Below are 18,321 nucleotides of genomic sequence, written 5' to 3'. Positions count from 1 at the left end.
ATCTGACCCATGGCCTGATCCCCTCCAGCGCCACTTCAGCAGCAATACTATTAACAAGATGTGCTGAGACTGTGACCCATGGCAAGTATTCTGCACTGATCGGCCGTCTGCTGGATGAATTCAAACAAAGATTTGTGGATTTCAGGGAACACAGCGATGAGTTGAAGCTGTTTGCAGATCCATTTGGAGCGGATGCCACCGATGCTCCTGACACGTTCCAAATGGCACTAATTGACATCCCAAATAACGGTGCCTTGAAGAGAGCTTTTGCAGAACATGACCTACTGACATGTTCTAGTCAATACGTTACATGGCACTCTTTCCCAAATCTCTTGAATCACGCACTTCGGTTCATTGCACTGTTTGGCAGCACGTATTGCTGTGAGCAGCTTTTCTCAAGAATGTAAATACATGAAATGCATAGGTAATTGCACGCTAATGAAGTAAACAGAGGCAGAGCTTGAGATAGGAGGAGATATGGGTGGAACAAAGGAGGAACCAAGGTGGAGGAAATGTTAATGAGCATGAACCAAGGTGTGTAAAATGTCAAAAAAACCCTGCTGTTCAGTGCAGGATCCCAGTTGGTTGTGTTTTTTGGGACCTGGCCTGAAGCTGGCTCCATTTTGAATAAAGCTGTTGTGAGCAATGTGTGCTGGTGTTTGCTCCCTGCTTGCTCTGGCTAGTGAGTAACAGGATCCATGAGCAACTGGATTGTCGTCTCCCCGGTCGTTGGGCTCTGCATGGAGTCGGGGATCTAACAGCCATCTGGTGCAAAATGTCTGGATAGTCAGCCACACTGGCTATGCATCCAGAGACAGAGTACCTCTGGATGTGCAAATACCAAAAATACACTGTAGGTGTCCAAAGAGGCCACTTAGGCGAGCAGGGAAAAAGAATATGCCAAGGCCTAGGACTAAGCAGGCCAGCTATTGCAACGCTTACACAATGCTCTCTGCAGCACAAGCACTTATTTCATGGACAGGCAAAAGCACGGACAAGGGATGAGGAGGATGTTAAAAAGCTGCCTACTAAGTTCCAGTTATTCCAAGTGTTCAACAGGTAATCCCCAGAGCTGGTGTGCCTCGCTACTGGTGACATTCCCCAAGAACCAATTATACAAGGCGTGCTGAATGCACAGCAGTTAGGACAAAACATCTTAGAGACATTTGTTGCTGATCGACTTGTGCATAAAGCTGTCATCATACGTGCACCAATCTCAAAGTTAAAAACTCTTGCTTCCATATATACAGTACAGTTAGCAACAGAAAAACACAAAACAACAGACCTCAGTCATCAGAGCTGATCGTGAACTATTCAAACGCCTACTTGTATCTATGGATGTCGATAACCTCCTGAGGCAAGAACTCTCTACTGCACTGCTATCACTGGCTACAACAAACGGAAACTTGAGACCAGCAAACAAAGCTTAACTACTCTCCATTTTGGAAGAAATATTTCGTAGACAAGTTTGAAAACAGCCCTGACTCCAACATGTGTAGTGATTGATGGTGTGGCTGTGGCTCGGGCCATGGGAAAACCCAAGGATGCAGTGACTTTTGGAGAACATGTGGATGCTTTTGCGGTGAATATCGTGTCCAATTTCAAGGAACCTTGCAGCAGGGTAGATGTTGTGTTTGACTGCTACAAAGACCCATTGATCAAGGATGTTACTAGAAAGCGTCGAATTGGGAAAGGAAGAAAATAAGAATTGGAAATAGCAGCAAGGACGTCATGTTGCCTGTGTAATGGAGAACAGTGAATGAATCCAAGGAAAACAAGGCATGCAAACACTTGTTAGGTTCCTCAAAAGGGAACGCCTACAGCAAACATTACGTGGCAGTCAGTGGTGGTAATGATGGTTATGCTACCTCAACTGCAAGAAACACGGCCCACCTCCACTCCACACAAGAGGTGGCAGGCACCCACGTGATCTTGCTTCTTTCTGAAGCAAAGTCAGAAGGATATAACACAGTCATTGTCACAATGTGGTAGCTCTATCCAAATAAAGCTTCTGCTGACCTGACCCAGAAGTTTGCTGCATGTGTTTTCCATAACAACAAGCAGTGACACAGATGTCCTATTGCTAGTGATTGCACTCTGGCCTCGTCTCAGCAGTGAGCTGTGGATGAGAGCAAGCCCATCAAGAACTCAACAATACATTGCTGTGCACAAGGTGGAGTGCTGTGATGAACTAAGGGACAGGCTGCTGGTTTTTCATGCCATCGTGGGGTATGATACCACAAGCTAGCTTGCAGGAATGTCTAAAAAGTTTGCTTGGAAGATCTGTGAAACTCCTCATCTCTTGTCTCAATTTGAAGTACCTCACACACCAGATGCCCAAGTACTGGCCATTAGACAGACTCAAGGCCCCCCATGCAGGATGCCAGCGCTTAATTTTTGCTCATTTTCTGAACTAAATAAGAATAAATTTTCTGTTGCAAACAGCTCAAAAAGATCAATCGCCACAGACAGGGCAGAGCTGTTTTTAATACTACAGATTCCCATTTAAAACTTCTAGTTTTTTCTTGTGAAGTGGGTTTGCTGCGGCCCCCGATTGAGAATCAATTTCTAGACCAGCGGTCCTGAACCGGGCTCCATGTACCCCCAGGGGGTACACAAAGCCTCGTCGGGAGTACGTGAGATATATTTCATACACCATCTAACACAGGTCGAAGGGCCTAAAAAATGTCTTGACAATTTGAAATTGCTGAGGCTTTAGTGTCGTTAAAATGCACGTGCGCATGGAAACCAGATATCCTATTCCTGCTCCATGCCTCAACCTTGCACCAGAAGCATTGCTCCAAACACCTGTCACTCAGTCATGTAGAGTCAAGTCTTTGAACGTAGTTGTGCATTCGAAGTTGTTGTGTTTGCATTTGAGTTTTTAACTTCATTTTTTTTATGCACGTGGCGGTTCCACACAAGTAACAGCATACATCTGCTTTTTCCTTTCATTTTGGTAAGTACCTATGTTCAGTTTTAAATTGCTACCAACCTACGATGTATATTTTAAGGGTTTTACTTTGCACTATTTTTCAAGGACTGAATTCTTGCTTCGTCCATAGATTTATCATGTCAAAGAAGTGTTATTACTAGGATTTGCATGTGCAGTTTGGCGTTACGTTTATGCTTGATACAAATGATTTACAAAAGCCACAATGCTTCCTTCGCTCAAAAGGTACTTTGCAATGAATATATGAAGCCATCTAAACTTAAAGAGCACCTTCAGACTGTTCACCCTGAAAATACTAAAGACCCAAAAGCTTTATTAAAAATCAAGCGATCACAACTTGAAACAAGCACACTCTCCGATCGTGGATTTACTCCCCAGAAGCCAGCGCTGGAGGCAAGTTATCATGTGGCATTAAGGATGGCCACAGAAAAAAAAGCTGCATACCATCACAGAGACCCTGGTGAAGCCGTGCCATGGAAATGGCCGAGCTGATGTCTGGTAAAGATGCACAACTAAAAATAGCACAGATCCCCCATACAACACCATTCACGACCGAATCAAGGACATGTCAGAAGACATACGCAAACAAGTAGTGGAGCAAGTCAAGAAAAGTCTGATAAAATTGGCTTGCAGTTGGATGAATCAACTGATGTCTCAAATTGTGCACAACTTCTCGTTTTTGCTTGATATGCGCGTGAGAATCATGTCAAAGAAGAATTTCTTTTGTGAAAGAAACAACGAAGGCAGCAGACATTATGGCTACGATGAATGAATTTTTTCCTTTTTTCCAGCCTTTCCTAGGACCTTGTAGGAGCTATTTGTACTGATGGTGCTCCTGCTATTTTGGGGAAATATTCAGAGTTCACCGCTCTCGTCAAAAAGGTGAATCCAAATGTGATCTCTAGTCATTGCATTCTCCTCCCTCTTACCTGAAAGACGTGTTGGATGTTGTCATCCAGGCCGTCAACTTGATCAGAGCAAGGGCAATGAAACACTGCATGTTCAAAGCGCTGTGCGAAGGAAGAGATTGGGTCTGAACACACTGTACTTCTGCTTCACACAGAAGTACACTGGTTATCCAGTCAAAACATTCTGACAAGAGTTTTTGAACTTTGAGATTTAATTGAAATGTTTCTGCATGAAAATGGATCAATTCTGCTTCAGCGTTTCATAGGTCCGAACTTTGTGGGTTGTTTGGCATACCTCGCAGATGTGTTCAGAATTCTAAACTCATTGAACATTTCAGTCCAAACTCATTGAACATTTCAGTCCAAGGTGGAGAAGTGACTATCTTGGAGGACAAAAAAATCAAATCCTTTCAAGAGAAGTTGGCTCTCTGGGGAAGGAGAGGGATTCCAGTAACTTTGCCAATTTTCCTCTCTTTGATGAAATCACTTTAGATCCAGTGCATCCAGGGGAACCAAGAATTCGTGAGAGTATTATTAGGCAGACAAGGTTCTTTGGGTGAATCTGACCTTTTGTTAGACCAACTTAAATAGTTGGGAAAAAAATTTTAAGTAAGCTTTTGGGTTCAAAAACCCCTTGTCAGGTTGAGGAAGTTTCAGCAATTGGCGTGTGCTCTTCCTGGATGGAATGAAGACCAACACGAATACAACCTACACCCCGCGAGTATTATTACGCATCTTGAAAATCTGAAAGTCACCACAGAAGGAATTATTGCAACTATTCAGGTAGCTGACATTTGGGTAAGGAGCCTCTTTACCGCTTCTCTCGAACAAATTAGTGGTGCCGACCTGGCAAAAGATGAGCTACTTGATTTGTGCAATAATCAGAAACTCCGTGTCAATTTTGAATCAATGAAATTGGATCCATTCTGGTGCAGACTTGGGGAGGCATATCCCACTCGGACCAAGCGAGCTTACCAAGTTCTAACTCCGTTTGTTGCAACCCATCTCTGCGAGTCGCGATTTTCAGTGCTTTTTGCAAAAACCAAAGCGAGGAACAAACTGAAAGCTGAACATGACGTGCATGTGGCCGTCTCGAAAATGTCGCCTAGAATTAAAATGTTGGTTGATAGTAAGCAGCAGCACTGTTTGCACTAATAAGTTTGGGCATGTTTTGCCATTTGACACCAAGTGGTGGTTTTTTGCACAACTTTTTATGTGCATGGAATAAATAAAGCTTGTTTAAAATGAAGTCTTTGTATGAGTATCTTGCTGTTTTTATAATACACGAGTACACGTAGTTTGACATAAAAATTAATTTCCCATAGAAAGGGGGTACGTGAAGTCTCACTCTGAGACCAAGGGGTACGTCAACTGAAAAAGGTTCAGAACCGCCGTTCCGGACCCTTGTATCAGATCATGGCAAAACCTGCTGCCTTCTTTGGAGTAATCACTAAAACCTTTTTTTTTTACTTCGATACCCACATTATTGACTGCTGTCTAGGTCTTCGTGGCCCACTACCTACTGCAGCCTCCTCATTTCTGGCATTAAAGCTTTGTTGCTTGGGTAACCCTGACCATATTCTCTCTCCCTACAGGCTTCGCACTGCTTCACCGTTACACCTGATACGAGCTTGCAGTCATTACCGCTAAGGCATTTATCATCTAGGTTCTCTGATCGTACTAGTCCCTGGCACTACCAAGAACGCCACTCTCCATTGCCCATCCCCCCCACAAAGTCATTTTTCTCCTGGCTGCTCTTTATTCGTCAACAGCTAGGTGTGGGGAAAACAGGACATTCTGGCCCATCTTGTTTAGATAAAACTTCCAATTCACATTTTAAAAAGAAATGCTTAAAAATAGTAAATAAATAAATAAATAAATAAAATTCAACCTCCTCAGAGCGTAAGGTACTATCTGTGATTTGCTCTGTGGTATGGCTTCAAGTTCCTCATTAATAGCAATGCCTTGTGTTAGAGATCGCATGCTGAAGCCATGGCTCCTTCCCTTAAAAGCAGCTTTCCGCCGAGCAACGCACAAGCAAAACAGTCCCTGTACGGCTGGGGTACACTGGCACGCGCAGTTTGGAGCGAGCGGTTAAGAGTCAAGGGGGTCTCTTTCAAGTCACGGAAGTGGAGAGCAAATCTTGACTATGACAAATTCAGTGTAATGGCAATGTTTATTTTCCCCACTTGCTGCTCCAGGGCTGGCACGGTCGAGCGCCTCGCTGGACCTTTCGGTTTCGACACGAGAGAAGCGGCAGACCCGGCTGTCGGCCGCGTCGCTTCGCAGCCTCCTCACGGACACGCGCGCCGCTGCGCTGTGCTTGTCTTTTCAAACCGTCTCTGGTTACCTTCCCGCCTCGGTGATGAACTCTAGTCTAGAGAGCGAGGCCAGCGGCCCTCCCCCTTCCTAGCTCACGGGCAGCCCCCTCAGAAACACTCGTTTCACTCGAATTTTTGACAAGGAAAAATTGTTTTTCCTGCTGCTAAGAAAGCCCCGACAGCTCAGACCGGTCTGAACTCTCTGAGCTCCTACGCGACCGCCCAGCTCACGCCTCGCGCGTGCAGCGCTGACACGGCCACTGTCGTCCGGCACCCCGCCACCGGGCCGCAGCATCTACCGGGAGTAAAGAGTTTAATCCACGAATTAACTGTAGCTGTGACTAAGGAAAGCGCCCTCCGCACAGCCGCGCTGCCGCAGCAGGGCTGGGGGACCCTCGGGTGCTGGGGACACACTTCCTGCTCCGCGCCTGCAGGCCGGACCCCGCCCAGTCCCGGCGCCCGCGGAACCAGCGGAGCACGAGCCCGCAACCGAGTCCCCCGACCGCGTGCCGGAAAAGGGCGGCCTACGGTCATATTTAAAAGCTCTCAGCCCGGAGGGACGTCCGCCACACCCAATTAGCTGCTGCGGCGCCCAGCGCCTATCCACCAATAAACGCGGGTATGAAAGAGGCAGCGCCCGCCCTTGCCCCGGCCCCGGCCCCGCCCCGCCGGCCGAGGGGGGGGCGTGGCCTGGGCGAGGGAGCGCTCGCGACGTGCCGGGGAGGCGCAGTGCGGGCGTGGCTGTGTTGGAGCGCGGAGCTCCGGCCTGGGGGGCGTGGCCTGGGCGAGGGCGCGCCTGCGCCGTGTGCGGGACCCGCAGTGCGGGAGCGGCCGCGGAGGAGCGCGGGGTTCTGAGTTGTGGGGCGGGGCGGGGCGGGGCGGGGCGCAGCTCCGGGCTCGGGCAGGGGCTCGGGATGCGCCCGGGGAGGCAGCGGGGAGCCGCCCGCCCGCCTACACGGCGCTGCACGTGCCCCGAGCCGGCATGCGGGAGCCCCGGGGCCGCCTGCTCCTTCCCTCCCGACCCCAGCCCCAAAACATCCGGGGAGCCCCCTCCTCGGCGCCTCCGGGTGCTTAGTGTTACCTTTTGCACGTGGCTGTTCACTAATTATTGTAAGTTTACATAGTGCTAATTAACGTTCATGTTGCTTACTAGTCTAATTATTTCTCATTCTAACGGTGCATGATTATCATGACGTTAATAAGATGATTTTTAACATTATTATCATGACATTAATGAAATTATTTGTAAAATCTGTTGGGCTCGCAAAACGCGCTCTGCATATCCAGCTTCTTTTAAAACAGTTGAATGGGAGCTAGAAACCCGACTGGGCTGGGCATCAGCTAATCATTATTATTGCAGTACTGCTATATCGTAATTATTCTTTATATATTATTGTAATTATTGTGACTGGCTGTATAGTGTTCCTGTTTTTGAAAGCCGGTGTGTTTTCTGCACTCGATGGAGGTGAACAACTTTTCTTTTCACCTCCCCTTTTCTTCAGTTAACTCTGAGACTGGGTCACCTGCTGCAATTCGCCCTCCGTGCATTTCTTGGTTGTGTCGGGGGTGAGTTTTTGGGGGAGGTAAAAATCCTTTTAAAAATAACTACATAAATAAATAGGTCTATGGCTGCTTTTTGGGGGGCTGGGGAGAAGCCCAAAGTTGCCTGCGGGCCCTGGCTCCTCCATCCCACCTACGAGGCTGAAGTTGATTGCTTCTTCCCAGTTCCTTTTTCAAAACTAATCTACACCCAATCGAAGCTTGTTGTTAATGAATTACACATCTTAAATAGAATTTCATTACATATTTGCTAATGAATATGTAAAATAATATTCTGTATCAAATATAAAGGTCAGATTAGGATGGGATTATGGGGCAAAATACTTCTTGGGCCACCCCAAACTGCCTGTTGGCGCCACAGGGGACTGTCCCAGAGCACCTTGACCACAGCGTTGCCCGGCCCAAAGTGCGGTTTGGCCGTGCTGGCTGCCAGCTGACACCCCCCCGCCCCTGTACTAAATATATGGGCGTGAGTTAGGAACTAGTTTTGGGGCTGCGATTTTAGCCAGAAATCCTTCTTGGGCCACCCCATGACAGACCTGTGCGCCATCGGGGACTCTGCTGGACATCTCTCACCAGTCTTGCCCAACCCAAAACACGGCTTGCCCGTGATAGACTGCGAACTGACAGCGTGCCAGTTTCTGTGCTGAGTATATGGACCGAAATAAGGACCCGGATTTAGGGCTGGGATCATGGCTAGAAATCCTTCTTGGGCCAGCCCACGCCATGCCTCTGTGGCACATGGGACTCTCCTGGTTATCTGCGCAGAGTCCTGCCCATCCCAGGAAATGGTTTGGCTGTGCCTGGCTGCCAGCTGATAGTCTGCCCAGACACCACTAACTACAGGGGCCTGAATAAAGAAGTGGGATTTGGGCTGGGATTAGAGATGGAAATGCTTGTTGGGCCACCCTGCGTTATCACTCTGTGGTACCAGTGGACTCCCCTGACCACAGCTTGCCTGGCCCAACTCGTGGTTTGGCCCTGCCAGGATGCCAGCGGACAGCTCCCCCAGCCACAGTACTAAGTATGTGGGTTTGAGTAAGGAAGTGGATCTTGGGCTGGGATTATGGTTGGAAATCTGTTCTGGGCTACCTCAGCACACCCCTGTTGCACCAGGGGACTCTCCTGCTCTTCCCTGACCAGAGTCATAGTATCATAGTACTTAGGGTCGGAAGGGACCTAAACAGCTGATCAGGTCTGACTCCTTCCCTCAGGCAGGAATGGGTGCAGGATCATATCACCCCAGCCTCCTCTTGAAGATGCCCAAGGTAGGAGAGTACCACCTCCCTTGGGAGCCCATTCCAGAGCCTGGCAGCCCTAAGTGTAGGGTAATGTTTCCTGGTGTCCAGCCTGAACCTTTTCTCTAACAATTGGAGGGTTTTATTCCTAGTAACCCTGGGTGGTGCCTGGGGGGAACAGAGCCTCCCTCAATTCTCTCTGGTCCCCCATAGTGAGTTTGTAAATTGCTATCAGTTCCCCTCTCAGCCTTCTCCTGTGGAGGCTGAATAGGTTCAGGCCTTCTAGCTTCTCTTTGTAGGGCCTGCCCTGCTGCCCCATGAAAAGTAGTGATGCTGGGGATTGAACCCAGGACCTCATACATGCAAAGCATACGCTCTACCACTGAGCTACATCCCCTTTCAGAAGCTTAACCACTCCCTTGCTGTCCTGCCTGACTGAAGACATGGTTTGGCTGTGCCAGACCATGAACTGGCAGCCCCTGCAAATAGTGTCCTAAATTTATGGGTTTGAATAAGGAACTGGGTTTTGGGCTAGGTTGTCAACAGGAAATCCTCTTTGGGCCACCCCACACCATGCCTCTGTGGCACTGGATACAATCCCACACCGCCCAACCAGAGTCTTGCCTGGCCCAGAGTGCAGTTTTTGTGTGCCAAGCTGCCAACTGACAGCCCCCCATGCCCACTGTACTAAGTACATGGACCCAAATAAAGACCTGGTTTTGGACTGGGGTTATGGCTGGAAATACTGTTTGGGCCGGTTCCCCCATCCCCACTGTACTAAGTAGACAGGCTCAAGGAAGGAATTTCTTGTGTGCTGGGATTAGAGATGGAAATCCTTCTTGGGCCACCCCACACCATGTCTCTATGGCACCGGAGGACTCTCCCGGACACCACTGACCAGTCTGGCCCAGACCAGAGCGTGGTTTCTTCATGCCAGGCTGCCAACTAACAGCCCCCCATTCCCATGGTACTAAGTATACATGCTTGACTAAAGACCCGGCATTTGGGCTGAGATTGCAGACTGAATTGATGACCAATGTCTTGCCTGGCCCAGATGGTGTGGGGTGGCCCAAAATGGATTTCCAGCCATAATCCCAGCTGTTACCAGATTTGCCTGTCACTTTGGGGTGTGCTCATTTATTAGGGGTACATTTCTAGGGTCTTTGCAATTCTATCAATGTGCTCCTTGTGTTACCTGTGTTTCTGTACGGACTGTATCTCTGCCTTCTGCAAGTCCTCACCCCCAGTGGAGCTATCTTGCAGGACTCCATTTCAGTGGGGCTGGGTTCCTCCAGCCACTAAATCAGTCAAGTGCGCACGCACACACACACACACACGCGCGCGCGCACACACACGCGCGTGCGCACACACACACACTAACATGACATGCCTGACCTGGCCAGGTTTATCAGGCTGACACCTTCACATGCCAGGAATCAGTTCATTAAGGTAACACTACACTGCAGTCAGACACCAGCACACAGTGAACAGAATCCCTCTGAATGCGGCTGGGTGTCCAGCTGACACCCTCATGGGCCAGCTTTCAGTTCATTAGGGCACGCCTGAGCCAAAGTGGGTCCATCAGCCTATACAAGCTGATCCTCTTACGTGTCTCAAACTCAGCACGTCCCAATCTTTTGCCCTAACTGTCCTAGTAGTGGTAGCCTCTTGATGAGCGGACCCCACAGTATTTCTGGGCTTCACAGGGATCTTTGGCTTAGGTAAAAGAAGCGTTGCTGCAGAGCAAGTGAGGAAGGGAAGTAGAGAAGGAAAAATGCATCCAGTTACCACCAGTTTCACTATAAAAGTTATTTATTGTGAAGCATATGAGTTTTATAATGGTACTAGTAGTAATAGACATGCAAGGGGAAACAAAGAAAACAATTACAATATTCCCCTGGTTTAATTGAGTATTTGGGGAAACTAAGCTGAAGCTTAACTAATACAATTTAGGTTCAGAAAGCTATGCCTAGAGACAAAAAGAGAGAAAGAGGGAGAAAGAGAGAGCGAGAGCTGGGGTGTCACTGTTCCCAGGCACTCCGGTGATTTGATGACAAGCAAAGTTCCCAGCACGATCCTTGAAGGGAGAGGATCTGTTTCTGCCAGCTTCTTGGGAACAACAGCGGGTGGTGTCAGAGAGATTTTTCTCTCTTGAAGCACCCTGTTTGCTGCTTTACACCTTTCTTATCCCCTTAGTCCAGCCTCTTCAAAGCATTCTTTTAATTGTGTAAATGAAGAGGGTCCCAAGCCATAAGTGACAGGGAAAATCCTGTTATACAAACAGTTTCAGTTTAAATGAATGACCTTTCTCAGTGACCAGGGGTTATCTGGTTTGGAACATCTCAAGAAATGGATTAACAACCAGCAAAAACATCAAGTTTTAAGGAATAACCAGACACGTAGGAGCCATCTTGAAATTATGGGGTTTTATTTTCTTTTTTTCCAATTCCCTTCCTTTTACAACAAGGTGTCTATGAAACGGCATCTTGACATTTTCTCTTAACTTTTTAATCCTGAGCCATTTTGGTTGTGGCCAGCCTCAAGGCACTCATGCTTACAAAATCAAATGGAGATGCGCAGAACTGAGACAGGTTTTCCTGTAGATTGTCTGAAGAGGCTTCATCTTTTGTTAAGTGCACTGACGGCGTCTGTCTTGGGGCAGTGGATTGTTCTTGGTGCTGTGTATTGAGCCGGTCCCTGAGGGAATCATGATTAATCGGTAACTGGTAGCAGCCAGGCCTGCGGTGATCCCAGGTCCCATGCCTCAAAACAGACGCAGTTGCACAAGCACCCATGTCACGAGTTTTGCCTGTCAGCAGCCAGAGGTGCAGGCCCCCGAGCCCAGAAGCCCTGCATCGATCCCTCGACAGCTGGCAGGCTTCGTGGCCTCAGCAGGGGCCACCATCACTGCAGTTTTCAGCTCACTGCACCTTAACACACACGGTCATCTATGTCACGAGTTTTGCCTGTCAGCAGCTCGAGGTGCAGTTCCCCCCAAAACCCTGCACCAATCGTCTTGAAGCTTGGCAGGCTTCATGGCCTCGGCAAGGCTACCAGCCCTGCAGCTTTCACCCCGCTGTGGTGTAACACATACACGTGACATGAGTTTTGCTTTCAAGAATGTGGGGTGCAGTTCCCCCGAGCCCCTGCACCGATCTTCTTGAAACGTGGCAGGCTTCATGCTCTCAACAGGGGCTGCCACCCCTGCAAGTTTCACCCAAATCAGACAAAAAACACAGCTGTAGATATTTCATTCATTCCCCATTATACCCTATGGCCGGGTCTCCGAGGCGGCTCCAAAGCTTCCTACTCACACAGGCCAACTAGTGACTACAATGGACTGCAGAACCCAGATCTACTCTAAGCAGAATTACCTCTATCGTCACATCCACAGCTGCCCCATTCAGGCCATGGAAAACTGTCTGTGCACCAGGCATGGCAGGACTGGCGCTGGGACAGTTGGCTGTGCTGACCTCAGAGAATGGGAGAGCTTTGCATCTCCCTGGGTGATTATAGGATGGTATTTCTGAAGACACATGTACTTTTGGGGCATCCAGAAGCAAAGACACACATTTTAATGGGATGGAAAGTGGGTCAAACCTGTTTCAAAGGAAGTGTAGAGAGAGTGTCTGATCTTATGGGGAAGGGATGTTGACTGTCAGCACGAAGACTTCTTAAATGAGCTCTGTACGATGGGAAACAGCAACGGAGAAGAGGTGGTGGGAGGTAGCCAGCAAAATCAGTGACATTTAGGAGGCAGCAGTGCAGTACTTGGAGGTACCAAGTAGTTATTTCATCTCGGTGAGCAATTTTAATTCATTTTTAGCAAAATCTTAAAAACTTGAAGACCTGGACTTCTTCAGCTGTGACATCACAAACCTGAAGGATTACAGGGAAAGGATTTTTGAGCTGCTTCAGGAGATCACCTACCTAGATTGATTTGATCAGGAAGGTAATGAGGCCCCCAACTCAAAAGATGAAGATGATGAGGGTGACTTCTCTAAACATGCAGTCATTAGTTATGCCATTCAGTCAGTATCTAAATAGAAAATTCAGACTAAAGTGACTGTGGAACTGCTGGAGCACAAATCAGCTACGTGTGTCAGGTGAAGGCCAGTATCACATACTGCTCCTATTGGGTAATGCGGGGGGGGCGGGCAATGCACTTGCGAAGAGAGTAGTCATGGATGCTGTGCACAGCTAAAGGAGAGCTGCACTTAGGAAAACATGAGTACACCTCTTTACACTGAGCTATAACTATATAAAAGCAGTTATTTTATTGCTGGTACCAAAAGCTTTTTTTTTTTTTCATACCCATCATCTCATATTCGATGCTGTGGCACATTCAGTTCTGTGTTTTCTCTTCCTATAGAAAGAGGAAAAAGAGGGATGTTACTTCTAGTCCTGTCTTTTTTTAAAGATTTCTGGAGAAGGTTTTGTAGCTGAATTGAGTCAGATTTCAGAAGCTCATTTAAGATGAATTTACAAACAAGCCTTTGAGGTTTAAGCAAAGCTGTAAGGAATTAATTTACCTGTCTTTCAGAAGGAGATGAGGAGGATGAAGCAGATGAAGATGAAGCTGGTCCACCAGGAGAGTACAAACAAGGTGAAGATGATGGAGGTTCAGATTTGGGGGAGAGTGAAGAGGAGGAAGAAGCTGGCCTTTCATACCTGATGATGGACAAGATCCAGGTAGGACTTACCCTATTCTACTGTAAGGCTCAGGATTTTCTTGACACTGTCTAGCTATAAACGTGTAATAATTTAAACTTGTATAAGCAGAATCATGTAAATCCACTATCATATATGTGCAATAGAGTACTTTAGAGAGACACCTTTTACTATCAAAGAAGTGCGTTACAGTAGGGGAACCGCCGCTCTTTGGTATTCTCTGTTATCTTGCTTAACATGAAATGCTGCAAGATTTATTACTTCACTGCCTTGTAGAATTAGTGTCATTCTGCACCAGATCACCACGTCAGATTTAGAGGAGAACATGGCCGAAACAAATCCACCTGCCCTACCAGGATGCTCACAAGTGTCTAGGGCGCTTCAGCCTTGAGAGCCATGCCCTCACCATGCAGATCTGCAGGTTGTCAGGTGTGGGGCTGGGGCTTCCAGGCAGGGGGGAGAGGGTGAGTATGGAGGAGCTAGGGCCTGAGGGTGCAGGGGGCTGATCAGGATGTGAGGGCTGAGGCAAAGGGGAGACAGGCTGGGAATCGAGGAGTGAGGGCTGGCCACAGGAAGAAGTCAGGGAGAGGCTGGAGCTGCGGCCCTGGGAGTGCCGTGGGTTCGGCCATGCAGGGGAGAGCTGGGGCAGGGAGCGGAGACTTCCCCTGGGTGGGAGCACAGGACCTTGAGCTGCTGTTAGTGGAGGGAGGTGGGTGGGAAGTTGGATCCTGGCATTTTGGGGAAGGAGAAGGGGTTGGACGCTCCTTTCACCCCACTTATCTCAGGGTCCTTTTCTTTCCTAGCCAGGGGGGCAGAAAACCCGTGTGATGTTTGCTGAGCTGACCTGCAGGGAGCCTGATGGACGCAGGGGATGGGAATGGGGCTCTGTCGGGTTCGCTGCTCTGGGAAGGAAGCGAGTTAGAGCAGAGCAGGCGTGAGGACCAGGACTTGCAGGTTGTGCCCTGCTCTGGCTCTTCGAAAGGAGTGCTGTCCAGCATGCCATAGTGAGGGGCATGGTTTGGGAGGACTCCTGGGTCCTGTTTCTAGCTGAGGGAAGGAGGGCAGGGGGTGGGAGGAAGGTTTTGTGGCTCAGGACTCCTGGCTTCTTTTTGGAATCTGTCACTTCCCCAGAATGAACCCACAAATCATCTGTGCTTTGAGTCAATTGATACCTTGGGTGATGCTGTCAGCACATACATGGAGGTGAGTGGAAGCAGCATGGTGGGAGGTGTCCACTGCCCTGGTCAGAGGAGGACGGGGTTGGGGGAATACTGGGCCCATGGATCGGATTCAAGGGTGGATGGCGATACTGGGCTTGGGTGGCCTCATGGGTCCCATCTGTCAGGCAGAGGAAGGTAGTAATAGGTGCATGGGTCAGATCCAGGCTGGCATGGATGGGGTTCCCGTCAAGGGGCTGCATTGAAGCAGAAGAGTTACTTGGCTGGGGGTGAGCCCGTGGGTCCCACGGGATGGTTTATATACTACAAGCAGTGCCCTCCTGCCAGGGTCCCCATTGGGTCCCAGTCGTGACCTTCACTGCCCAGCCCTGTCCTGGCAGTGGCTGATGGGGAAAATGTGGGGTCTTTCCATTCTCCTTCAGCATGGAAATGGCCTCTGCTTTGCCTCCCACCCCGCTCATGCTTTGCCTCCTGTCTCCTCTTCACAGCGGTTATCAACGTGAGCCATGATGCGATACGCATACCAGCTGCCAGCTCTGGGTGGTGGAGGAGCAGTCCATCAGCCAGGTCAACGGCGACTTCGACTGCAAGTGGGAGGTGCTGGAGGCCTCAGGCCAGGTCAGCATTAACTGGCCCCGGGAGTGACCTTGCTGTGGGGAGGCTCCTCGAGGACCTGCCCATCCCCTCTCAGAGACCTGCCTGCACAGCTTCACGTGCACCCACACCCAAAGGACTCTGTAGAGGGGGCAGGGTCACAGGCATGGTTGTGGGTTGAACTTTGAAGATGTGGGGTGGGGGCCTAATGTAAGACATGTTTATTTTTAGAGCTGTTCTTCTACACCTGCTGCTTTCCCAGGAGAGAGAGACTTAATTGATATGAATGGGAGGAGGGTTGTACTGGAATGGTCTATTTTAGGCAGGAGTGAGGGCTGTCCTTGTCCCATTGCTGGGTTCCTTGCCCCCCAGCAGTCTGGAGAATGGCTTGAGCCTTGTTTTGCTTCCACCCAAGAGGATTATATTAAAATATAATAAAGGAAAAGTGGCTCGTGATGGGTTTTATTCTGAAGGGGTAGGAGTGGGGCTTCACAGTACTGGCAGGAGGGACACCCCTGAGATTGCAGTGGACAGACAGATTGGGCTGAGGCATGGGGATGGAAAGAGCTTCCCTGTAAGACACATGGCTTGTGCCATCATAGACAATGATGGCTGAAAGGGACCTCAAGAGGTCACCTGGTCTAGTCCAACCCCCTGCTTAGAACAGGCCCACCCACAACTATATCACCCCAGCCAAAGCTTTCTCTACCGAGGCCTTAACCTCCAAGGATGTAGATCCCACAGCCTCTCTGGTTAACCTACTCTAGTGTTTTACTACTCCCCATGTGAGAGTTTTTCCTAATATGTAAGCTAAAGTTCCCTTGCTGCAACTTTCGCCCATTGCTCCTTGTTCGGCCATCAACCACCACTGAGAACAGTGCAGGTCCGTGCTCTTTGCACCCCCCTGCAGGGAGTTGAAGGCTGCTATTGAATCCCCCCTCAGACTTCTCTTCTGCAGACTAAATAAGCCCAGCTCCCTCAGCCTCTCTCCTCGTAAGCACAGATCCAGGTTTTCTGTTCACCATGGACAAATGTGGTGAAACCCATCTTTTTTTCATTTTAAGGCGAAAAACCCAGATTGCCTCTTTAAGAAGAAAACATCCGGAAATGGCAGGTTCCCCATGCAGGCTGGCAGAGTTCCAGCATGCAAGGGGCTAGAGGGAGCAGGAGGAGGGCGATCAGGCAGGGGAGGCCACATGCGTGCACACATGTGCGTGTGGCAGCCGGGCAGCCTGGAGAGCACCTCTTGCAGCTCTCCGCTAAGCCTTGCACTGCGGCCATCTGGGACAAGGATGGTGCCTGGCATCCACAGGTGCAAGGTGATAAATGGCGTCTAATGGCCAGGGAGGGATTAGCATCCCCCGGGCCCTGCAGAGCACACCCCTGCAGGGGGAAGGCATTTCTGGTCCAGGCTGGGCCTGGTGCACACGTATTCATTAGAGCTGTCACGGCAGGGGGCTGATGGTCTCTGACTTCCCCCGGCAGGTCCCCAGGCAGCCCTTGTCCTGGTAACATCTGAATTCCTCTGTGCTTGCACTTTCTGACCCCTTGAATACTCTCGCTCCTCCTGCCAAGCTCAGCGGGGAGCCGCTGGCACCTGTGGGCAGGGAGCAGGGGCAGATTTGCGTGAAGGGGCTGATCTCAGCTCTGGGGGGCTCAGAGAGACTCCGCGGGTCCGAGCCAGAGACCTGTTTGCCTGGGGAAGGCGCGCTGGTCTGGATTCCCACCGTGGCCTGGGCACCGCTCCTCCTCGTGCTGCTCACACCCTGCTCGGGTACCCCGAAGGGGAGGGTCAGCCACGTCCTGGGCTTTATGAATCTCAGGTTCTCTTCCCACAGGTGTTTTTTCCAGTTTCTTGCCCTTTGGTCCTGCCCTGTCTGCCACAAAACCAGAGGCTCAGTGAGGAGACGAGATTAATTCCTGTCATTCTTCCAGGTTCCCTCTCGCAGCCCCACTGACTCGAGCGCCCGCAAAGTCCGTGGCTCTGGGCAGCACTGCCAGTCTCTCTCGGACACTGAGCGGTGAGCACAGGCACTGCTGTGTCCACTGGGACCAACAAAACCAGGACAAGGCCCTACAATTTCTCTGGCACAGCGAGGGGATCAAAGGGAATGGAGTCCCAGACTGATTCACCATTTCCAACTCCAGCGCCATACGCTCTTTAACCACCACCTATGTCCCTGGGGAAGATGAGGCCATTTCCAGGTGTGGTGCAGGTTACAAGATTGGAGGTAGTTATGGGTATGTCAGCGTGACACAGTCAGATGAGGACCTGAGACAAAAACCTCCTTTGGGCTCAACGGGGCTCTGTGTGGCTTGGATCTGTGCTCCATGAAGGGTTTGCATGTCAGCAAGCTCTGCTAGCCCCTCGAGTAGCTACTCGCAGTCTAACAGGCCCTTCCTTGTCCTGCTCTGTCATCGTACTCTTGGACAGGCAAAGCAGCTTTTCACTGTTTCCCCGCCTAGCAGCTCTCTGCCCTTGACTGTCAACATATATTCCTCCTCTTCTCTTTGTGTAGAAAGGACTAAAGGTTCAGAGACACCTTTCCACACCCACTATTAGCAAACGAAGGATGGGAATGCGTGATACACAAACCCAGCACAGATTCAGGAAACATCTCCAAAATGTGTGGTTGCAGCCTTCTCCCCTCTGATTCCTTGACAGATGTGTGGTGCGCCCTTCAGAGGGAATCCCTTTCTTTAAGCAAAGAGCTAAACCCACACACCCATTGATGAGTGAGGGCAATCCCAGCTCCGAATTAAGGACTATGCAAAGTGTCATCCCTAATCACACATAATCCCATTTGTATCCAGCCTTTGTCCCACATCCCTGCTCAGAGGTTCATAAAAGGGAAAGGAATTATCGTTTGGGAAGAAACGAGTGACCTCTCCTCTTTT

General features: G+C 49.5%; 1 long non-coding RNA gene across 3 annotated transcripts; it reads left to right on the top strand.

The window, feature by feature from the left end:
• Nucleotides 1–6,933: 6,933 nt before the first annotated feature.
• LOC132246470 (uncharacterized) lies at nt 6,934–15,868 on the top strand. 3 transcript variants are annotated; one of them, XR_009457788.1, is made up of 3 exons: nt 6,953–7,292; nt 13,524–15,447; nt 15,655–15,868. It is a non-coding gene; the product is annotated as an uncharacterized LOC132246470 (long non-coding RNA). The 3 variants fall into 3 exon arrangements; XR_009457787.1 differs by having other exon boundaries at nt 6,956–7,292; nt 13,524–14,854; nt 15,318–15,868; XR_009457786.1 differs by having other exon boundaries at nt 6,934–7,292; nt 13,524–15,868.
• Nucleotides 15,869–18,321: the final 2,453 nt, after the last annotated feature.

Source organism: Alligator mississippiensis, chromosome 16 (genome assembly GCF_030867095.1).
Source record: "Alligator mississippiensis isolate rAllMis1 chromosome 16, rAllMis1, whole genome shotgun sequence".
In the NCBI taxonomy this organism is placed as follows: Eukaryota; Metazoa; Chordata; order Crocodylia; family Alligatoridae; genus Alligator; species Alligator mississippiensis.
The sequence above is the reverse complement of the archived record's forward strand: the minus strand, read 5'-3'. Positions and strand labels throughout refer to the sequence as shown.